Source organism: Oncorhynchus tshawytscha, linkage group LG12 (assembly GCF_018296145.1).
Source record: "Oncorhynchus tshawytscha isolate Ot180627B linkage group LG12, Otsh_v2.0, whole genome shotgun sequence".
NCBI lineage: Eukaryota > Metazoa > Chordata > Actinopteri > Salmoniformes > Salmonidae > Oncorhynchus > Oncorhynchus tshawytscha.
The window spans coordinates 42,202,022-42,227,628 of NC_056440.1; the positions used below are offsets into that span (position 1 = coordinate 42,202,022).

Consider the following 25,607-nt stretch of genomic DNA (forward strand, 5'->3'; position numbering starts at 1 on the left):
CTGGAATTGCACAGTGGTGGTGGTGTAGTTGGACAGCTGTTTTCCGACCTCTTCTGGGTACATTGACTTCAATACAAAACCTAGCAGGCTCAATGTTCTCATCCCCTTCCATAGACTTATATCGTAATTAATTATGATGACTTCCAACCTATCAGAGCTCTTGCAGCATGAGCTGAAATGTTGTCCACCCAATCAAAATATCAAAGGATCAGAGAATTAGTCTAGTACTGAGAGAATATCCCTACACCAACAAAAACATCTGCTTAACACGTGTATGTGACCAATAAAATTTGATTTGATCTGTTATGATTTGAAAGCATAAGCTACAACTAGCTAGCATGTGGTGAGTAGCTGACACAAGAAGAGAGAAAGACAATAGTTGAACAGCTTTGAAAAATGTATTTCTTCCAAAATTAAGGAGAAGCTGCGTGATTGTAGCAGGTTTACTAATGCGTTAGTCAACATAGCTATTAGAACTATGACATTAGCTAATATGGTGACAATGATAAGAGAATTATGTCTTCCAGGTACATCACCCAATTTAATTATATTACTCTCAGTCTGCAAACCAGAATTTGTAAGATCCTGGTCGAATGAAACAGACGGAGGCCCAGCAAAATAGTCAAAGGTTTATTCTCGGAAAGTTCTGAAGTCAAGAATACAAATCAATTCATTTTATACTGACTTCTCACGCCCACACATACACACAAAAATACGCTCAAACGTCCTGCTACGCACACACTGTCGGTCTCACTTCCCAGCTGACAGAGATAATGACTTTGTCCTTGATATGTACTTCCCGTTCTCTCTCAAATCTCTAGTCAGGTCGGCACCAAGCTCAGACAGTCTGTGTTTAAAATACCATAAAGGCATATTGTTTTACCCTAATTCTGACTAGGACTACACATTTATTGATTATGATTTCATACATTCTAATCAATTCCTTACAATTATATGTTTCAGGGCGGAATATTCTAATCATTCAATTATCAGACAATTCTCACCTATCAAGGATATGTGTAGCAGTTATTATCAAGGTTTGGCTTGGAAAGTTTTTTTTCGCCTGTTCACAGACTACTGTTGTGTTCTGCACTGAAGTCCACAATGGCTGAAAAAGCAAAAGATGAATTGAAAATTGACCCTAGAAATTGCATTGTCGGGAGATTTGGAGAGACCTGGTCAGTCAATTGCTAATATATTAATATTCTTAGTAAATGTATTTATCTTCAACTTGCAATCTGTGGATTCTATTCGATTAGATACAATTTGAATCTATGTTAAACATCACAGCATAGTTGAAAGATACTGTATATGGCACATAGATATCCAAAGAGGATGGCCAGCAGAGATAGGTGGGATGATTTGACTTGGTGGGAGATTTGTCAATGTGCCATTGGGCGTGCGATTGATCCTGGTTGCTCCTGTGAGTCACTCTGGATGGGAGTGTCTGCTAGATGACTGGATGTATTGAAAGTAGGCTGCAGGTAGAATGTATGTTTTAATTATCCTCTTAAAGCTAGGGGGCAGAATTTTCACTTTTGGATAAATAGCGTGCCCAATTTCAACTTCCTGCTACTCATGCCAGGAATATGCATATTGTTCATAGATTTGGATGGAAAACACTCTGAAGGTTCTAAAACTGTTTGAATCATGTCTGTGAGTATAACAGAACTTATGTAGCAGGCAAAACCCCCAGGACTAACTGTTCAGATTTTTTTCTTCCCATCTCTGTTCCCTATATTGTCTTTGCCATTGGATATTTAATAGGAACCTATTTTCAGTTCCTACCGCTTCCACACGATGTCGCCAGTCTTTGGAATATGGTTGAGGTTATTCCTTTGTCTTATGAAGAAGTAGGCCAACTCGGAACATGGGGCACTTTTGTGAGTTGCGCAAGACGTGAAGATCAGAGCTGGTTTCATTCCGTTCATGTATTGAATACAGATTGCCCCGTCTACAATTTGATCGATTATTAACGTTTAAAAATACCTAACGTTGTATTACAAAAGTAGTTTGAAATATTTTGGCAAAGTTTATAGGCAACTTTTGAAATATTTTTTAGTGACGTTATGTTTTTCTAAGCTGTTTTTTTCTGGATCAAACGCGCTTTATAAATGGACATTTTCGATATATATGGACGGAATTAATCGTACAAAAGGACCAATTGTGATGTTTATGGGACATATTGGAGTGCCAACATAAGAAGCTCGTCAAAGGTAATGCATATTTTATATTTTATTTCAGCGTTTTGTGTTGTGCCTGCTACCCTAGCTCCTTTGTTTACTGCTGGTGCAGATGGTTGCAGGCTATCAGATAATAGCTTCTTATGCTTTCGAGCAAAAGCATTTTTAAAATCTGACATGTTGGCTGGATTCACAACGAGTGTAGCTTTAAATGAGTATCTTACATGTGTGATTTAATGAAAGTTTTAATTTTATAGCATTTTATTTGAATCTGGCACTCCAGATTAAAACCTCCATAAGAGGTTTTAATACTATAGCCCATAGAAATGTATTGAATAACACATTTATAAATGGCGAAAAAGAGGGTAAAAAAATGTGTCACAAGGAATAAGATTTTGAAGTGCATGTCATATATCTCGGAGATATAAGAAAGCTGAAAAAAATGGTGCAACCAGGAATACGACTTTCCCAAAGCAGAGCCTTTGTTTGCAACTCCCAGGGAAATTCAACTGATTCCAGAGGCCGACCCAAAACAACGCCGGCGGGGGAGACGAAATCGGAGAGGTCTTCTAGTCTGAGGAGGCACGCACACCACCCACCACTTCCAAGTTTTTTTACTCGCTAATATTCAGTCGATGAATAATAAAGTCGACGAGCTAAGGGCGAGGGTTTCTTTCCAGAGAGACATCAGGGATTGTAACATACTCTGTTTCACGGAACCATGGCTCTATCGGGATATACTGTCTGAGTCGGTACAACCAGTTGGGGTCTCAGTTCATGGCACAGACAGTAATATATTACAATCATGGTGTAATTGTGATAACTTACAGGGACTCATGTCCTGTTGTTAACCCGACCTAGAATACCTCACAATCAAATGCCAACCGTATTATCACCAAAGATAATTTTCTTCGGTTATAGTCACGGCTGTGTATATCCCCCCTCAAGCCGATACCAAAATGGCCCTCTGTCACATTCTGACCTTAGTTCCTTCATTTTGTCTTTGACCTTAGTTCCTTTATGGTTCTCAATTACAGGCAGCTGTCGATCGTTGTCTCTGATTGAGAATCATACTTAGGTAGCCTGTTTTCCCCATTTTAGTTGTGGGTGAGATTGTTTTCTGTTTAGGTTGTTTCCCTGATAGAACTGTGCGCTTTCATTTTCTCCGTTTGTCATTTTGTTTGAGTGTTTTTTTTGTGAACATTAAATATGAACAATTTCCACGCTGCACTTTGGTCTCATTCCAACGACAATCGTTACACCCTCAAATACTTCACAGGACTTTATGCAAACTGGAAACCACATATCATGAGGCCGCATTTATTGTAGCTGGGGATTTAAAGCAAAAACGTCTGCCGAAGATCTATCAACATATCGACTGTAGTACTCGCGCTGCTAAAACACTCGACCCCTGTTACTCCAACTTCCCCGCTCTCCTTTCAGCAATTCTGACCACGACTGCATTTTGATCCTCCCTTCCTATAGGAATAAACTCTAACAGGAAGTACCCATGCTAAGAACTATTCAACACTGGTCTGACAAATCGGAATCCACTCTTGTTTTGATCACACAGACTGGGATATGTTCTGGGTAGCTTCCGAGAACGGTGACTGAGTTTATCAGGAAGTGTATAGGAGATGTTGTACCCACTGTGACTATTAATACCTACCTTAACCAGAAACCATGGATAGATGGCAGCATTCGCGCAAAACTGAAAGCGGGAACCATCACATTTAACCATGGCAAGGTGACTGGGAACATAGCAGAATACAAACAATGTAGTTATTCCCTCTGCAAGCCAATCAAACAGGCAAAACATCAGTATAGAAACAAAGTTGCAATTCAACGGCTCAGACACAAGACGAAAGGAAAATCAGCCACGCCGCGGACACCAAAGTCTTGATTCCAGACAAGCTAAACGCGTTCTTTACGCGTTTTGAGGACGCTGCCCACTACTAAGGACTGTGGGCTCTCCTTCTCCGTGGCCGACGTGATTAAGACATTTAAGCGTGTTAGCCCTAGCAAGGCTGCCGGCCCAGACGACATCCCTAGCTGCGTCTTCAGAGCATGCGCAGACCAGCTGGCTGGTGTGTTTACGTACATATTCAATCTCTCCCTATCCCAGTCTGCAGTCTCCACAATTGTTCCTGTACCCAAGAAAGCAAAGGTAACTGAACTAAAAGACTATCGCCCCGTAGCACTCACTTCTGTCATCATGAAGTGCTTTGAGAGACTAGTGAAGGATCCACCTCTACCTTACCTGTCACCCTCGACCTACTTCAATTTGCTTACTGCCCCAATAGCTCCACAGACGATGCAATCGCCATCGCACTGCCCTATCCCATCTGGACAAGAGAAATTCCGTTGCAAGAATGCTGTTCATTGACTTTAGCTCAGCATTCAACACCGTAGTACCCCCCAAGCTCATCATTACGCTAGAAGCCCTGGGTCTGATCCCCGCCCTTTGCAACTGGGTCCTGGACTTCCTGATGGGCCGCCCCCAGGTGGTGAAGGTAGGAAACAACACCTCCACTTCGCTGATCCTCAACACTGGGGCTCCACAAGGGTGCTTGCTCAGCCCCCTCCTGTTCTCCCATGACTGTGTGGCCAAGCACGCCTCCAACTCAATCATCAAGTTTGCAGACCGCCCTGTTGTAGGCTTGATTACCAACCATGATGAGACAGCCTACATGGAGGACATGAGGGCTCTGGGAGTGCGGTGTCAGGAAAATAATCTCTCACTCAACATCAACAAAACAAAGGAGCTAATCATGGACTTCAGGAAACAGCAGAGGGAGCACCCTCCCTATCCCCATCGACCAGACCGCGCTGGAGAAGGTGGATAGCTTCAAGTTCCTCGGCGTACTGATCACTGACAAACTGAAATGGTCCACCCACACAGACAGTGTGGTGAAGAAGGCACAACAGCGCCTCTTTAACCCCAGGAGGCTGAAGAAATTTGGCTTGCCACCTAAAACCCACAAACTTTTACAGATGCACAATTTAGAGCCTCTTTTCGAGCTATTACGGAAACTGCACCGCCAGGCAAACCGTGGCACAGAGGCTGCTGATAACTGTTTAACAGTCTGATGGCCTTGAGATAGAAGCTGTTTTTCAGGCTTTCGGTCCCAGCTTTGATGCACCTGTTCTAACTTTGCCTTCTGGATGACAGCGGGGTGAACAGGCAGTGGCTTGTGTGGTTGTTGTCCTTGATGATGCATAAACTTGAAATCACTGGCCACTTTAATAAATGGAACACAATTCACTTTAATAATGTTTACATATCTTACATTACTCATCTCATATCTCACCTCTCATCTCAAATCACTGAAGCTGCAGCCTCTTACCTCTCTCACTAGCTTTAAGCACCAGCTGTCTGAGCAGCTCACAGATCACTGTACCTGTACATGGCCCATCTGTAAATAGCCCATCCAAATAGCTCATCCCCATACTGTATTTATTTATTTATTTAGCGCCTCTGCACCCCTGTAGCTCTACTTGCACATTAATCTTCTGCACATCAATCACTCTAGTGTCTAATTGATATATTGTAATTACTTCGCCAACATGGCCTATTTATTGCCTTACCTCCCTTTTCTTACCTCGTTTGCACACACTGTATATAGATTTTAATTGACTGTATGTTTTGTTTATTCCATGTGTAACTCTGTGTCGTTGTATCTGTCGAACTGCTTTGCTTTATCTTGGCCAGGTCGCAATTGTAAATGAGAACTTGTTCTCAACTTGCCTACCTGGTTAAATAAAGGTGAAATAAATAAATAAAATAAATAAAAATTTGGAACACCTGCTCTTTCCATGACATAGACGGACCAGGTGAGTCCAGGCGAAAACTATCCGTTCTTGATGTCACTTGTTAAGTCTGCTTCAATCATTTTAGATGAAGGGGAGGAGACAGGTTAATTTCATTAGGGTAGGGGGCACTATTTTCACCTCAAGATGAAAAGCGTGCCCAAAGTAGACTGCCTGCTACTCAGGCCAAGAAGCTAGGATATGCATATAATTGGTATATTGGAATAGAAAACACTCTAAAGTTTCCAAAACTGTTAAAATAATGTATGTGAGTATAACAGAACTGGTTTGGCAGGCGAAAACCTGAGACAAATACATCCAGGAAGTGGGATTTTGTTAACGTTTGTAGTTTTCTATTGAATGCCATTACAGTATCCATTGACTTAGGACTCAAATTGCACTTCCTATGGCTTCCACTAGATGTCAAGAGTCTTTAGAAATGAGGGAGTAAGACCACTTTGAATGAGTGGACCATTCAGTGTCCCAGAGGTTTTTCATGCGCATCAAACTTGTTGCTCCTTCAGTCACGAGCTGGGGTGTAAGGTTACCAATTTGTCCAGATGCTTATGAATTCTTCAAATCGGGATGTGAAACTCCATAAACCAGCTGCATGTGTTTTCATTGTGAAATGACAAAATAGATATCTATAAAAATACCCTAAAATGAAAGATGACATTATGTACTGTTTCCACATGTTCATCATTTGTCGGTTTTGTGTGCTCACTCACCATCTAATGACTGACATGGCTGTCTCAGTGGCTAAAGAAAATCCAGAGGTATTTCTTGTTGTTAAATATGTTTAATCAACTTTAGCACTCTGCTTCAAATATTCACATGACAATTATTGTCTCACCATAAACAATAGTAAAAGAGCCACTACATTACCCCCTGCTATCTTCAGCAACTGAGCTCTTGTGTTGCCGGGAGGAAGTTGCTGGCCAGGCGTATGTATGCAGTGCCTTGCAAAAGTATTCACCCCCCTTGGTGTTTTTCCTATTTTGTTGCATTATAATCTGTAATTGAAATGTATTTTTATTTGGATTTCATGTAATGGACATATACAAAACAGTCTAATTTGGTTTAATGAAATGAAAAAAAAAAAACTTATTTCAAAAACAAAAAATACAAAAGTGGTGCATGCATATGTATTCACCCCCTTTGCTATGAAGCCCTGGTGCAACCGATTACCTTCAGAAGTCAGATAATTAGTTAAATAATTGCACCTGTGTGCAATCTAAGTGTCACATGATCTGTCACATGATATCAGTATATATACACCTGTTCTAAAAATAAAAAAAATGGAAATCTATTGACAATGAAAATGACGGGCAAGAGCTGGAGAACAACATGACAGTCTTGTCTTTGTGATACAGAGTAGGTGAATGGATAATCTCCATATGTGTGATGGTGTGGAGGTGCTTTGCTGGTGACACTGTCAGGGATTTATTTAGAATTCAAGGCACACTTAACCAGCATGACTACCACGGCATTCTGCAGCGATATGCCATCCCATCTGGTTTGCGCTTAATGGGACTATAATTTGTTTTTCAACAGGACAATGATCCAAAACACCTCTAGGCTGTGTAAAGGCTATTTGAGTTATGGAGTGCTCTATCAGATGACCTGGCCTCCAGAATCACCCGACATCAACCCAATTGAGATTATTTGGGATGAGTTGGACCACAGTGTGAAGGAAAAGCAGACAACAAGTGCTCAGAATGTGGGAACACCTTTAAAGGTCAAATTCAATCTTTTATCTAATAATTATTTTATTTTGATTACTAAAGGGATCCTAAAATTTCATTTCAAGTATGATCCATGGTTTGACCATGGTTTGACCATCTTAAAACAATCCATATGTTAGCTCAGAAGGTATAGGAATATATTGCACCCCTCTTCAATGATATGCCCTAAGATGGAATTCTACTTTAAAATAACTGTACTTACTGATATTAACTGTATACATGATGGCAAGCTATGTAGCACTAGCAGTAACCCATTAACCTGTTGTGACTAGGGGGCAGTATTTTCAAAATAACGTTCCCAAATTAAATGGGATATTTTGTCAGGACAAGATGCTAGAATATGCATATAATTGACAGCTTAGGATGGAAAACACTCTAAAGTTTCCAAAACTGTAAAAATATTGTCTGTGAGTATAACAGAACTGATGTTACAGGCGAAAGCCTGAGAAAAATCCAATCCGGAAGTGACTCATCTTTTGAAAGCTCTGCGTGCCGATGCATACCTATTGAGCAGTGAATGGATTCCTTTTTCTACGTATTCCCCAAGGTGTCTACAGCATTGTGACGTAGTTTTACGTATTTATGTTGAAGAATAAGCATAAGCGCCTACATTGTGTAAGTGGTCACCTGGTGTCCTTCAGAGGGATTCTTGCGTAAAATACAGAGGTAGCCATGATTCTAATCGGTCCTACTGAGAAACCAATTGTCCCGGTGGATATATTATCGAATAGATATTTGAAAAACACCTTGAGGATTGATTATAAACAACGTTTGCCATATTTCTGTCGATATTTTGGAGCTAATTTGGAATATTTTTCGGCGTTGTCAATTTCCGGTCGATTTCTCAGCCAAACGTGAAGAACAAACGGAGCTATTTCACCTACAAAAATAATATTTGGGGAAAAAAGGAACATTGGCTATCTACCTGGGAGTCTCGTGAGTGAAAACATCTAAAGTTCATCAAAGGTAAACGTTTTAATTTGATTGCTTTCCTATAATGCTATGCTAGGCAATCGATAAACTTACACAAATGCTTGTCTAGCTTTGGCTGTAAAGCATATTTTGAACATCTGAGATGACAGGGTGATTAACAAAAGGCTAAGCTGTGTTCCAATATATTTGACTTGTGATTTTCATGAATAGGAATATTTTCTTGGAATATTTATGTCTGTTGCGTTATGCTAATTAGTGTCAGTCGATGATTACGCTCCCGGATCAGAGATGGGGAGTCATTAGAGGTTTAAATAGGCCTAGTTATGACAAATTATATAATAACAATCTTCCAGTTCAGGTAGAGCCCAATACACAGTATGTTTAATTATTATTATTTGTATGTTCAATTATTAACATGTATTTATTAGTACTGTACATTTCATAAATTAATAAATTGCTTTATTGAGTATTTTCTATCTTTTCACATGGTGATTTGCAACAAGTGTGTTGTGACAGATCTCTCATTACCAATGAAGTGCATTTGAATAATGGACTCAGAGGACCAGGATCAACAGTACAACCAGTAGGTTCAGCCCTGGCAAGTCCAGGAGTCATCAGACCAGGATGTCCTCAGCTGTGGTCCTAGGGCCTCAGGCCCTCCTGCAGGGGAGAAACAGTGATAGGGTAAAAAAAAAAGGTGATTAGAGGGACCAGGGTTTCCCAAACTCTACAATTTCCTATTGGAAAAATGTATGGTGGAAAAACGATTGGAACCATTTACCTGTTTGACCGCTAGGTTTTATGGGTATTATGACACCTCTTCTGTGGGGCTCTATGTCATTCACATATTTATTTCTTGACGCTACCCATCCCTTATGCGGGATAATTGTCATCAGCAACCGCTGAATAGCATAGCGCCCCAGTCAAATAATATTACTAAAAATATTCATATTCATGAAATCACAAGTGCAATATTGCAAAACACAGCTTAGTCTTTTGTTATTCCAGTTTATCGATCGCATGACAAAACATTAAGTACACTTAGTATCAGGTAGATTGGTCACGAAAATCAGAAAAGCAATCAAATTAATCGTTTACCTTTGATGATCTTCGGATGTTTTCACTCACGAGACTCCCAGTTACCCAACAAATGTTCCTTTTGTTCCATAAAGATTATTTTTATATCCAAAATACCTCCGTTTGTTTGTCGCGTTATGTTCAGAAATCCACAGGAAAGAGTGGTCACAACAACACAGATGAAAATTCCAAATAATATCCATAATGTCCACAGAAACATCTCAAACTTTTTTCATAATCAATCCTCGGGTTGTTTTTAAAATATATATTCGATAATACAGTATATCAACCGGGAGTGTAGGTTTTTCAATAGGACAGGGAGAAATAATGGCCGCTTTAACTCTGTTGCGCAAAACTCACTCTGAGAGCCCCAACCTATCCACTTACGCAATGTGATCTTTCTCTCTCATTTTTCAAAATAAAAGCCTGAAACTATGTCTGAAGACTGTTGACACCTTAGGGAAGCCATAGAAAAAGAATCTGGTTGATATCCCTTTAAATGGAGGATAGGCATGCATAGGAACAGAGAGGTCTCAAAATAAGAGGCACTTCCTGATTGGAATTTCCTCAGGTTTTCGCCTGCAATATCAGTTCAGTTATACTCACGGACAATATTTGGACAGTTTTGGAAACTTTAGAGGGTTTTCTATCCTAATCTGATGGGTATTTTTTTTGTGCCAAAAATGAAAATACTGCCCCCTACATGCAAAAGGTTAACTTCATAAGGCATTTCCACCATGCTTGCTGATTAAGATATGGACTCACTTGTGCAATAATCACTTCCATTTCTGTCAACCAAGTCTCTCACTTGATGTTTTGCAGAAACAGACTTCCAACTACCTTCCACCATCACCAGCATATAACCTAAATGCCAGTCATCAGATCCTTGTTCTCCCAGCTGGTGGGATTTTGTTGCAACCTGTCATCAGTATCTGGCTCTGAGGAGCATTCCTCTGTGACAAGGTCTACCCCAAACTATTCTATCAAATTCCATATGGTATTCTGCTTCTGTTGTTATTCAGTTAAGCCTGTACTAAATTGAATTATCAATACTACTCAGCTAAGTGATTAAATCCAGCTGTATCCTTGTTTGAGGTCCTCCTTACTAAATGTGAGACTTTTGACGTAGACCTCTATGTACCAATCCCAGATTGCTCCTTTAATGCTGACATTGCTCCCCTGTCTCTTTCTCCACAAGATGGTGCTAAAATGTAAGCATTTAAAAAAAATAGAAGTCAAGTTGAATAGAGAAATGGTTCACAATAGACCAATGGCTATATCTGTTCAATCTTACGAATGGAACAGTTGATTTTGGTTAGATTATCTGCTATCACTGATGTTCTGTTATAACTCATTTACAGCATTTTCATATGCAATTCAAGATTTATAGTTCACCAATGTTCTGATGTGGAGATCTGGGCAAAGAGCAACAAACCTATGACCATGCCAAATATCCATCCTTGTCCTATTTTATTTAACCTTTATTTAACTAGGCAAGTCAGTTAAGAACACATTCTTATTTACAATGATGGCCTACAGGGGAACAGTTGGTTAACTGCCTTGTTCAGGGGCAGAACAACAGATTTTTACCTTGTCAGCTTGGGGATTCAACCTTTCGGTTACTGGCCCAATGCTCTAACGACTAGGCTACCTGCCACCCCTGAACAAGACAAATATAGTAACACACTACTGTGCTTCATGAACTAGAGGTTGAATTGGATATTGTCAGAGCATGTTTACACAACAATCAACAATTCAAAGATGTACAGTGTGACAAATGTACCAAGACAGTCATGTTGGAGATGATTACGTCCCTTACTTTACTGGAAACTTGTATCTGTCATTGATCAAACCACAGAAATGCCACAACCATCCTCACCATTAGCAAGTGTTGATGTGTGACAAAAACATCCTGTAGCTAACAAACTGTCAATCTTGTAGCCAATAAAGCACAATCAGATTGAATCCTGGCCTCATTGTTTTATATAGAACACCCACTAAAGAGAGCATTCTTTCATCTTATTCAATACAGTAATGTCCACCATTCAAGCCACCAAGTACAATGTGCAGAGTGGCAAGAATGTGTGCATTTAGGAAGTTACATTTATTTTCCACATTTAAAAAAATAATTACAGTGCTTCTTAATTAATTCAGTGAAGCAATACCGTTTATCTAGCTTATTATGAGTTTGTTATTGGTTGAACTCATCTTACTATTTTGTTTTTTGGATGAAAGTGAAACAGTTATGATTCATTTCTGTTAATTAGAGTATTATATAAGTAATATGTTGTATTTAATTAGAATTAATACAAATTAACATTTGCACATATTGTTAAAGGGTCTTCTTTGCGAAGTGTAGGGAAAAACATTCAAATAATTAGACATTTCAGCACTTTAAGGCACAGTACAGAGTAAATGGGTGATGACATTATAATAACTTGGAAATGTATGTTACCTCTACTGTATTTACTACTTTTCTAGATAACCATATTCATTTCCTGGTAAAGATATGCTGCAAATAAATTAAACACTCCAACCCTGACTTCATTTTATTTATGTGTCACTTGATTGTCTCAAAGAAGAAGTTCAGATAAACAGAAGTTTGAAGAATATGTTTTGCCGTAGGCCTACTATTCTACAAATGCAAGGACAATAAGCTACCATTATGGAATTGTCTTGTCTGCCCATCACTTTCATATTCTCGAATTGGAGAATATTTTGGATATTTAGAACTCATGGGCCTACATATTTAATAATAAAATATTTAGGTAGATATAATAATTAGGTAAATATTGTTGTATAAATCAAATATAGATTTTATGAAAATAATTTACCACTAGGACAGATATTACAGGGCAAATTTCATAAAAGAGTCAACATTTTTATCATAAGGATCTACCTTCAAGATGTGCTCTTCTTATTTTACAAAATGTTATTGGACTAACTTTTCTTTCAAGAAGGCAGCGATCATTAAACCCACCCTCATCCGAAACTATATGTTTATTTTGAGCAACTTTGCTCACTCGATAGGCTGTCTCAAGCAAGGAAAATGTCACTCTTCATACAAGCCGTATCAATGTATATAAAGTGTAAAAAAAGTTTTAAAAAATTGTAATACAGGACCCGAGGGGCAGCAGGTAGCCTACAGTGGTTAAGAGCGTTGGGGCAAGTAACTGAAAGGTCACTGGTTCGCATACCCGAGCTGATTAGTTGAAAAATTGGTTGATGTGCCGTTCAGCATGCTCCTGTAAGTCGCTATGGATAAGACCCTCAGCTAAATGACTTAAATGTAAAAATGGAACAAAAATGAAATATCTAGAAATATCTCATCACACAATTAAGCTGTGGTTATGCATCTATAACTTGTTTCCAGTAACTACCATTTCACCTTTCATTAGAAAACCAAAGAAACATTAACCACATTTTCCCACTACCATTGAGTCTTGGCTCAACACCTGCATCGGAACATGCAGATTCAAGCAAACAGGTTGAAAACATAGAATAAGAGATCTTATGACCTTATTGTTCCGCTTCTTAAATTATTAAATAAAATACGTTTTGACAAAAAATAATAGATGACCTTATAGTAAAGAAATACAATGTTTTGGGGTTTATTTTCTATTATGGTGACAGTTTCCTCATACAAAACAGTACAGTTGAACCACGAAGGCAGTGATTCTTAAACCCATCCCTATGTGAAAGGATATGCTTCGTTTTGAGAAACGCTGCTCACTAGATTTTGGGTATGTCTTCAGGCGGAAATTGCACAAAGTAGGGGGGTAGGCTTAAGAGGTTAATTTAATCTTTATTCAAGTGTCTGCAGAGTGTAGCTCCCACAATCATCAAAAGTAAAATGTGATATTAATTTAAATGTTAAGGAGGGAAACACAATATACTCAATTTAAATGTTCTGCAATTAATGTCATAATAGGCAGTTGAAGTAATTGGAAATACAAATGAAATGTTCTGCAATTAATGTCATAATTAGCTATTGAAGTGTAAATCTATGGCTCACAATATTTTACCATTTAAAAAATAATATAAAGCAGGAAAAAAATAAAAGGAACACAAATGAAATCTGAGACCACAATGGGGTGTAAAATCCTCGTTGTTCCCAGCCCACTACAACTCTATCCATACTGGGGCATATCCTTTCAGTGAATGGGTCTACTGGTGCTGGGTCTACTTCCCAGGTTCCTGTTGTGCAGCAGGAGAGAGAGCGCACAGCAGTACACCATGCTCTTCACGATCATCACTGTGTAAACCAGAGAGGCCAGGTTGAGACTGCATGTCGACTGGAAGGAATCTGGGGAATAGAAAATAGTATAGACCGGGATTTTAGCCAATGGTTTTATTTTAATATAGTCCAGTATTCTTTTGGTTTTTGTTTGCTGTCATCTTGTTTCTTTCTATTTTTATTCATGAGTTTGTTGGTATTTGCTCAGTCCTATTACTCTGTTTGTGTTGTATGCTGTTGTTTCTGTATAAAAAATGGAAAATGTCAATAAAATATTGGTCCGATTTGAATCGATCCATTTGCACTATGCGCCACGAAGATGTAATTTACAATTTAGCCACCATATGCAGCGTTTACTGTGAGTACGGTCTCCACAAACAATGGAACTGAGGGTTTTTAGATTAACTAGACTTGTTACCAGCGCCGTCTCTCTGTAGGTCAAGAGATTTTCAACTTTTCTCTTTATATTACTTCCTTGCTTTGCCTTTGGATGTGGCTTGGCAAAGTGACATTCTTGCTACACACCTCAAATTTACCGTAAATAATGCAACTGTTGAATGATGCAACTTCACCATAAACACAGTGCCTTCGGAAAGTATTCACACCCCATGACTTTTTCCACAATTTGTTATGTTACAGGGCTGTGACTATCATGACATTTTCTCAGCCGTTTATTGTCATTCAAAAGACTGCCAGTCTCACAGTAATTGACCGTAATTAACATAAACATGTTAAGGATCTCCAGGCTTCCACGCATACAAACCACATACAATCCGCTGATGCAGGCCTTTGGAATATCAACAGTTAAAAAAGTATAACAATTTAATTTAACATACCATCACAATAAATCCATTATTTATTTTGGACAGGCAACATTTTAGACAAGAAACATGATATGAAGAAAATGTATTTCAGAAGAACAGAATATGAGTTGGCCTAGGCTACTATATGTTATCTGGCTTTGAGCCATACCATGTGCTGGAGGTTTGTTCACTTAGCAAATAAGACCTGTGACATTATTTGTTTTAGGCTACATGATTTTATGGTAAGAAGAATATAATAGAATTTATCTCAATAAAATAGAAAGGATATTTTTCCCATTCCAGAGCAAGCGTGCATATGAAGTGACTATGTTGAGCGTAAAAGTGATCGTTTGAAACAGGTCCTGTTTTAGAGTAATTTGGCAACATTAGTTGTGAATGATACAAACCTTAGAAAGCTAAAAAATAATATGGGCTGCATGATGCGACTATAGGCTATTGATCATTTGAGAAAGTAGAAAAAAAGCTTGTGCTCTGTTCCTTTCCTCAGGCTGCACATGCTGTTCTCTCATCAAGTGATCATATTTTCACCCCATCAGACCATTCTCAATTTAATCTTGTCTTTACTAATATGTACAATTAGTTTAGATTTATAATGGTTTTATTAAATGGTCAGGAAAAGAGTCAGGGGGAAAAATACATGTGAACTGCATGTTCTCAAATAGTGGAGGATGACTTTCCACTGGTTTGTTTTTCAATCATGCTGGGTTGGATACTTTTTGTAGCAGAGCATGTGAGTTTTATGAACAGCTGAGAAATAAATATAGTAGCAGCTGGGATCCTCCTTCTTTTTAGTGGCAACCATCAAAACTCTGCTTTTACACGGGATTTCATATAGAAATGTCTGGGCTTATAAGAACACTATTTTTCCCTCCACGCATAAACCACTATTTGAGCATGCAGCCTCTCACTGAATGACAGGTAATATTCCGCCCAAACCCTGTTCCTGCTGCAAACCAGTGCTTAATTTGGGAACCAAAGTGAAATCTGTTCATGGAACATCAATGATAACATGTTTTCACAACAGAACATATTTCATTAAACTGTTGACAGCCCCTCTCTCTGTGCGCTTGAGAAACGCATGAAGGACAGAGAGGAGGATATTGAAAAGCTCAGTGGTGAGATATTCTGTAGTTAAAGGTAATGTGTCAGCCTATTAATGGTGAAAATATATATATATATATATATATATACAGTGCCTTGCGAAAGTATTCGGCCCCCTTGAACTTTGCGACCTTTTGCCACATTTCAGGCTTCAAACATAAAGATATAAAACTATATTTTTTTTGTGAAGAATCAACAACAAGTGGGACACAATCATGAAGTGGAAAGACATTTATTGGATATTTCAAACTTTTTTAACAAATCAAAAACTGAAAAATTGGGCGTGCAAAATTATTCAGCCCCTTTACTTTCAGTGCAGCAAACTCTCTCCAGAAGTTCAGTGAGGATCTCTGAATGATCCAATGTTGACCTAAATGACTAATGATGATAAATACAATCCACCTGTGTGTAATCAAGTCTCCGTATAAATGCACCTGCACTGTGATAGTCTCAGAGGTCCGTTAAAAGCGCAGAGAGCATCATGAAGAACAAGGAACACACCAAGCAGGTCCGAGATACTATTGTGAAGAAGTTTAACGCCGGATTTGGATACAAAAAGATTTCCCAAGCTTTAAACATCCCAAGGAGCACTGTGCAAGCGATAATATTGAAATGGAAGGAGTATCAGACCACTGCAAATCTACCAAGACCTGGCCGTCCCTCTAAACTTTCAGCTCATACAAGGAGAAGACTGATCAGAGATGCAGCCAAGAGGCCCATGATCACTCTGGATGAACTGCAGAGATCTACAGCTGAGGTGGGAGACTCTGTCCATAGGACAACAATCAGTCATATATTGCACAAATCTGCCCTTTATGGAAGAGTGGCAAGAAGAAAGCCATTTCTTAAAGATATCCATAAAAAGTGTCATTTAAAGTTTGCCACAAGCAACCTGGGAGACACACCAAACATGTGGAAGAAGGTGCTCTGGTCAGATGAAACCAAAATTGAACTTTTTGGCAAAAATGCAAAACGTTATGTTTGGCGTAAAAGCAACACAGCTCATCACCCTGAACACACCATCCCCACTGTCAAACATGGTGGTGGCAGCATCATGGTTTGGGCCTGCTTTTCTTCAGCAGGGACACACATAGGTACGTGGTTGCAAAGGGCATCAGTGTCTTAACAGTGCGATTTGCCAAGGCAGGATACTCTGAGTGCAGCCCTATCCAGAAATCTGGCAGTGGCTTCTGATTAAATTAAATTTTCACAGAACCGCTTGTTGCAATTTTGATGAGGCTCTCTTGTTCAGATATCGGTAACTGGACTGGAGGCAGTGCATGAAAGGGATAACAAATCCAGTTGTTTGTTCCATCCGTTTTGTGAAAGTACCTACGTAATTAAGCACCCAACTCACGGAGGTGCTTCGCTAAATCACATTTGTCATTGTCCATAAGCTTCAGTTCATTTGCACACAAAAAATCATACAATTATGGAAAGACCTGTGTGTTGTCCTTGTTAATGCAGACAGAGAAGAGCTCCAACTTCTTAATCATAGCCTCAAATTTGTCCCGCACATTGAATAAAGAGGAGAGTCCCTGTAATCCTAGATTCAGATCATTCAGGAAAGTAAAACATCACCCAGATAGTCCAGTCGTGTGAGAAACTCATCATCCTCCACAATAGTATGGGGCTTGCCTGTCATAGCCACTCAGTAGCTCACCATAAAAGACGCTTCTAGCCCCTTATGAATGGTATCTGTTGCTTTTATACATGTCCAACTACTCGAAAGTCATCTTAATTCTCGCTCAAAAAACTCCTGTGGCTTATTTTTGGCATGTTTTGTTTCTAAATGTCTGTGCAACAGTGAAGGTTTCATCGAGTTGTGAGATAATACTTTTGCATATAACACACTGTGGCTGAGGAAAGGCACTACTCCCAATATAAGTGAACCCCGAATCAATGTAGTTCTCATCATATTTGCGCCTCTTCGATGGCCCAACGTCCCTGTCTTTTGTGCTTTCCCAGGTAAGGGGGCAGTGGCTCTTCGGCTGCATCAGATTCACAACTTTCGGTGTCCATGCTAGCTGGGCTAACAACAAATTACTGATGCTAGCATTGGATGTGCTCGTGGAAGTAGAACAACTTGTGTTGTCAACAGGTGTAGGTGTAGTACTGCTGGTAGTAGCAGTACTAACAGTAGAGCTGTTATGTCTCTATGGATGCAGGCCTTACTTTTTTAACCATTAATCCATTTTCAAGCAAACAGAATGAGCAGCAGCTACATTTGGCTACATACAGACCGTTAGTGGAATTCCCGCAAGAGAGTAACGGTTAATGTGATTGGATGTTAATTATTTGACTAGGCTACATGTTTTTGACATTGTGTAGTTATTTCGCTGTACACTAGATGGATACATTTTATTTTTGGCAGTGAAACGAGAATACTCAGGTGAGAAAAAACACTTACCCAAATGTATAGCCCTGTTGTAAAATATAAATGACTGTTTAAAAATGTGAATCACATTTTTATTTGGCGTACCCCTGATGGCATTGCAGTACGCGGACCCCAGTTTGGGAATACCTGAGCTAGACCAATTATGTACCAAAGACATCTTAAATCAGTTTTTATATTTTTCTGCTGTGCATAATGTGCAGTAGGCTATGTATTGTACTACAACACAATTAAGTTGTTTTTGTGGGTGCTTAGGCTCATATATAGGCATATTCTTATGCATAAGCTCTACAATGCATATGGATGTTTTGAATTAATAATCAGCTTAGAACACGCTGTCCATTTCGTTGTGTTATAGGCTTTGAAACAACATCCAAAATCGCCATGTTTTGCACTGTTTCAACCTATTGTCGAACTTCTATTTTTCAAATTGATCATCACAGTGAGGTGGGCTTTAAAAGCACAATACTGTTTTGATGTTGTGTTTGATGTGATTTCCGATTGCATTTGCATTGATGTCCGAGTGGTTACAGGGGCAATAGAGCCAGCCATTAGTGACCTGATGGTAGTTAGCGAGTTGGGTATTGCCAATGCATGTCTAGAGTGCATAAGAGTAGCTTTTTTGACGCAACGGTCATGTGAAACTTTACTGCGGTCATGACTCATGACTGCCTTTGTGGCAGTAATAGCATGAATTTAAAATGGATTAAATTGAGTTTTTTGCCACTGGCCTACAGACAAGACTTCATAATGTCAAAGAGGAATGATGTTCTTTGAAATTATTTAAAAATGAAAAGCTGAAATGTTTTTAGTCAATATGTATTCAACCCATTTGTTGTGGAAAGCCTAAATAAGTAATCATTTGCATCACTGAAGAATTTCAAACAAAGATTCAACCACAAAGACCAGGGAGTTTATCCAATACCTTGAAAAGAAGGGCACCTATTGGTAAATGGGTAAAAAAAAGAATTGAGTGTCCGTTTGAGCAAAGTGAAGTTATTAATTACACTATGGATGGTGTATAAATTCACCCAGTTACTACAAAGATACGTGTCCTTCCTAACTCAGTCGCCGGAGAGGATGAAAACCGCTCTAGGATTTCACCATGAGGCCAATGGTGACTTTAAAACTGTTCCGGAGTTTAATGGCTTTAAAGAGAAAACTGAGGGTGGATCAGCAACATTGTAGTTACTCCACAATACTTACCCAATTGTCAGAGTAAAAAGAAAGAAATATGTACAGAATTAAAATATTCCAAAACATGCATCGTGTTTGCAACAAGTCGCTAAAGTAAAGCTGCAAAAGAATTGGCAAAGCAATTAACTTTTTATCCCGAATACACAGTGAATACACAGTTTGGGGCAAATCCAATACAACACATTACTGAGTACCACTCCATATTTTCAAGCATTGTGGTAGCTGCATCATGTTATAAGTATGCTTGTAATTGCTAAGGACTGAGGAGTTTTTCAGAACAAAAAATACATGGAGTTGAGTTATGCACAGGCAAAATCCTAGAGGAAAACCTGGTTCAGTCTGCTTTCGACCAGACATTGGAAGAATTCGCCTTTCAGCAGGACAATAACCTAAAACATGGTTCCAAATCTCCACTGGAGTTGCTTACCAAGAAGACAGTGAATGTTCCTGAGTGGCAGAGTTACAGTTTTGACTTAAATCTGCTTAAAGAATCTATGGCAATACCTGAAAATAGTTGTGTGGCAATGATCAACAACCAATTTTGATAAAGCTTGAAGAATTTTGAAAAGAATAATGGGCAAATGTTGCACAATCCAAGTGTGGGAAGCTCTTAGAAACGTACCCAGAAAAAAAGGTGATGTATTGACTCAGGGGTTTGAATGCTAATCAAGGTATATTAGTGCCATATGTTCCATTATTGTTTTGGGACCAATGTTGAAAATTTTATTCCACTTTGACATTACAGATTATTTGGTGTAGATAATTTGACATAAAAATTACAATTACATCCATTTTAATCCCACTTTATAACCCAACATAATGTGGAAAATACTTTCTGAATGCACTGTAAATCTGTTAACTGATCCAGCCACTCATGCATATATTTTTTTCCTTTTTCAATTTTTTGTTTTTGAATATACCCCAACCCTGCATGAAATCCACATAAATTTTACCGTTTGTAGCCTGCAGAGCAGTTGGTGCAGCCTTTGTGGATGGCGGAGCTTCAGTTGGATCCTCTGAGTATGAGATGGAAAAAGCTTTATCAGAGAATTATCTACCGTCAGACATAATTAATACAACAATATCAGCCATGACATATCTCTGTTTCTGCAGTTATTGCCAGCGTTTTTGTTGGAGATTATGTTGGGGAGAATAGTTACGCAAAAAAAGTTGATTACAAAAAGGTGATTACAAAACCAACTACACAACATTCGTATGTAATTAACAAGTGTAAGTCCACATTACTATGTACATTATTTGTTTTACTTTGAGAAGGTGATATGCCATTTTTAGATACTTGAACACATGATACTCATGTAAATATATCACATAAACATACAAGTATACTAAACATTAGGAACACCTTTATAATATTGAGTTACACCCCCCTCTAAAAGGTGTCGAAAGTGTTCCACAGGGATGCTAGCCCATGTTGACTCCAATGCTTCCTACAGTTGTCAAGTTGGCTGGATGTCCTTTGGGTGGACCATTCTTGATACACATGGGAGCGTGAAAAACCCTACAGCGTTGCAGTTCTTGACACAAACCGTTGAGCCTGGCAGCTACTACCATACCAAGTTCAAAGGCACTTATATCTTTTGTTTGCCCATTCACCCTATGAATGGCAGACATACAAAATCCATGTCTCAATTGTCTCAAGGCTTAAAAATCCTTCAATAACCCGTCTCCTCACCTTGATCTACACTGATTGAAGTGGATTTAACAAGTGCCATCAATAAGGGATCATAGGATTCGCCTGGTCAGTCTGTGTTGTGGAAAGAGCAGGTGTTCTTAATGTTTTGGATACATGATTTTTGTGTTTGAATCAACTCCAACCCTGCATTAAATACACATCAATCCTACCACAGGTAACATGCAGAGTGGTTGGTGCAGCCATGGTGGTTGGAGGAGCTTCAGTTGGTTCCTCTGAGAATGACATAGAAAAATATCATATTAAATCATATTTATCAGAGCATTTATGTAGGCTAAATGTCACAGATAATAGTTATTCAAAAAAGGTGATTTGTTTAAACTTGAGATATTAACTTGCGAAACTATGCAATTACCAATTTTTATGGACTTTCTTCTTTACTTTGAAAAGGTAATATGCCATTTTTTACATGGTTGAATACATGATAGCTTACTTATAAATTTATTCAATTAATACATATTACATGAATAATGATGTATGAAAAATATAACACATGCTAATGTCAAACTATTTAAATGACTGGCTTTACCTTTTGGTATGTCAACATCTTGAGGGCCCCTTTATGCTCCACAGAACAGATGTATTTGTTCTTGTACGTCTTCTCTTTATCAATGATTATCATACTTGTCGTCCGCCCTTCCTCCCTCTGCACCAGCTCTTCCATCTCTGCTTTGGACACCTCCATTGTTCGGACGTTTGTATCCACCATCTTCCATGAAATCTTGACCAAGTCTGGAAACATGTCTCGAGCCAGACATAGCAGGGTGGTTTTCCTGTTCGGCTCAGGTTTGGACACTTGGTAGACCATCACTTTTGGTTTTTGTACACGATTGTCAGATTTTAAAGAGACACAAGAACATTTACAGTCGTCTTGAAATGGACATCACACTCAAGTGTTCATACTTCAGATGTAGTCTGTTGTCAAGATTAATTGTGATGTACCACACCATTTGTTGTATATCCAGCTTACTGTCTATATTCCATTAAACAATAAATTACATACATAAATTACATGTACCAACTCATTCTATTTTTCATATCAACTGTCCTTTCTGGAATATCGTATTTCAATATCACTCAATGAATACGATTCTTAGCTAAGTAAACATTCAAACATTCTTTACCCCATATAAAATTACTTTACATTTACAGTATATCACACATTTAACTGAGGGTGTATATCTCTAAGATTATAGCATGCAATATACTGCAAATTGTGCATATGGCTTTATTGAAAGTAATTGCAAACTCTCAAAAATATATTTATTTATTTTCCAACGTGACTTGATCACACAGTGCATATTTGCGAAGCGATACTTCAGGATGTTTCCTCAATTATTTGGGAAATTGATTAGACATATTCATTATTCATTATTAATGTCTATTGCCAAAAATCAGAGGAATGGATCTCTTACCTGTCACATGAAGTCTTATACCAGAGCCAAATAAAAGTATGTTGTGACAAAAGTTTATGTGACAAAAATGCAAGTATAATGTGGAGAATCATTGTTCCATCTAAACCGCTGTAAATATATTTTTCATTACCAAAAATATTGTATCAGTTGTATGAAGCTGGTGTACAAAACCAAAAGTAAAAGAAGCAAAAAGAAAACATAAGCATGGGAAGCAAAGAAAAGGTGCACATAGAACAGATCTACCCCAACTTAGACTTGCGTTCAATCAGAATTACTGGTCTATAACTCACAATTCTATGTGAATTTTGTCAGGTCATCCATAAGTTACATATTGCAGCTTTAAGAGGCTAACCTTTGTGTTTAACTTAGCCAACATATGGAATTGTTGTAAGATGGTATGTATGGCCTCTTTAGGTACCAAAATATTTACAGCACCAGTCAAAAGTTTGGACAACCCTACTCATTCCAGGGTTTTTCTTTAATTTTACAACTTTCTTATTGGATTCACGTGGGTTTAATGTTCTGGATTTACCCTTACCTCTGCTTGCTGTGTTTCTCTGCGCCTGGGTTTGAGTTCGTACTAGCAGTATTGTTACAGCAGCCCTAAGCCAATGATGGACCCAGCAGAGATTTCTCAGTCTTCCGAGGGACATTCCAAACTCCACCATTTACGGTCGGCTTTCACCCACCATGGAACTGAGATTGGTTGCCATGAGGCGCGGCTGCAGACATTGTCGGATGATTTAATAACTCTTGTGTGCACTCTGCAGTTGCACTCTGCACTTGTGGCTGTTCCTAATCCTCCACTCCCTACCAGCTCAGCGTCTTCCTCCCTTCGGGAGCATCATCTCCCAACACCGGAGCACTATGAGGGGCATCCTGGAAGTGTTGTGGGTTCCTGCTCCAATGCTTGCTGGCCTTCGAGCTGCAGGCATCAACGTTTCCCACTGAGCGTTCACGAGTGGCATACGTCATCTCCTTCTCTCAGGGTGGGCTCTGTCTTCAATTTGATCGATTATTAACGTTTAAAAAAACCTAAAGTTGTATTACAAAAGTAGTATGAAATGTTTTGGCAAAGTTTACAGGCAACTTTTGAGATATTTTGTAGTGACATTGTGTAATTTGGAAACTGTTATTTTCTGGATCAAACGCGCCAAGTAAATGGACATTTTGGATATATATGGACGGAATTAATCGAACAAAAGGACCAATTGTGATGTTTATGGGACATATTGGAATGCCAACAAAAGAAGCTCGTCAAAGGTAAGGCATGTTTTATATTTTATTTCTGTGTTTTGTGTAGCGCCTGCAGGGTTGAAATATGCTACTCTCTGTGTTTACTGTTGTGCTATCATCAGATAATAGCTTCTTATGCTTTCACCGAAAAGCCTTTTTAAAATCTGACATGTTGGCTGGATTCACAATGAGTGTAGCTTTAATTTAGTATCTTATGTGTGATTTAATGAAAGTTTGATTTTTATATCAATCTATTTGAATTTGTCGCAAGCGTCCCCTATACCATAAGACGCTAATAGATCAATAAGAAATAGAGTTCCAAACCTCTGCCAATAACAGCTCATTTTCTATTTTCCCCTCCCCTCTCAGACCAGTCCCAGACAGTCCTAATTCTTGCCTGAGAAATTTCCCTTTTCTAAAACTAAATGTCGAAGCTGTTGGGGGGGGGGAGAGTACCTGGTTACCTACAGACAAGTCCAGTGACACTTGTGGTGGTCATAGAGCAAAACGGTGGGGTCATATTAGTTTGTAGCCCAAATGGTTACATACAGTGGTTCCTCCTCTTGATCCTACTTGAGACGCAGACGTCCCAACTAGAGCTCTGGAAATGCAAATGCGCTACGCTAAATGCTAATAGTATTAGTTAAAACGCAAACGTTCATTAAAATACACATGCTTGGTATTGAAATAAAGCTACACTCGTGAATCCAGGCACCGAGTCAGATTTTTAAAATGCTTTTCGGCGAAAGCATGAGAAGCTATTATCTGATAGCATGTAACACCCCAAAAGACCCATAGGGGATGTAAACAAAAGAATTAGCATAGCCGGCGCTACACAAACCGCACAATAAAATATAAAACATTCATTACCTTTGACCATCTTCTTTCTTGGCACTCCTTGATGTCCCATAATCAATACTGGGTCTTTTTTTGGATTAAATCGGTCCATATATAGCCTAGATATCGATCTATGAAGACTGTGTGATAAACGGAAAAAAATAGCGTTTCATAACGTAACGTCATTTTTTAAAAGTTAAAAAGTCGACGATAAACTTTCACAAAACACATCGAAATACCTTTCTAATGCAACTTTAGGTATTACTACACGTTAATAAGCTATAAAAATCATCAGGAGGCGATGTAAATTCGATAGCTGGTCGTGTGGAAAAAATTTCCGGAAAAACAGAGACGATGCATCAAGTTGGTGGTCGGAGGGAATCGGTTCCCTTTGGTCGGATCTACCAAGAATCAAATCAGAATCAAATGAGAAGACTCTATACATCCTGTGGAAGCTGTAGGTACTGCAACCTCGGCCTCATTTAATACGGTTCACCTTTAACAATGGGTTGAAGTGGCGCATGGATATTTTTTTCCATCTCCAGTGATCAGATTTTCCTGCGCTTTTCGATGAAACAGACGTTCTGTTATAGTCACAGCCGTGATTTAAACAGTTTTAGAAACGTCTGAGTGTTTTCTATCCACACATACTAATCATATGCATATACTATATTCCTGGCATGAGTAGCAGGACGCCAAAATGTTGCGCGATTTTTAACAGAATTTTCGAAAAAGTAGGGGGGAAGCTTAAGAGGTTTTAAAAGTTGCATCATATTGCAGCACACCCTGCTGCAGCATTCTGTGGCATGTAATTTATTTCTCAGCCATTTCTTCTGTTACTGCAAGTTATTGCTAGTTTGACCACCAGAGGGCATCTTTGAGAAGCATTTGATAGTATTCTGTATT

At 38.7% G+C, this 25,607-nt stretch overlaps 1 pseudogene; it reads right to left on the reverse strand.

Annotated features, from left to right (window-relative positions):
* Positions 1-13,579: 13,579 nt before the first annotated feature.
* On the reverse strand, positions 13,580-23,360 carry LOC112264147 (annotated as a pseudogene).
* Positions 23,361-25,607: the final 2,247 nt, after the last annotated feature.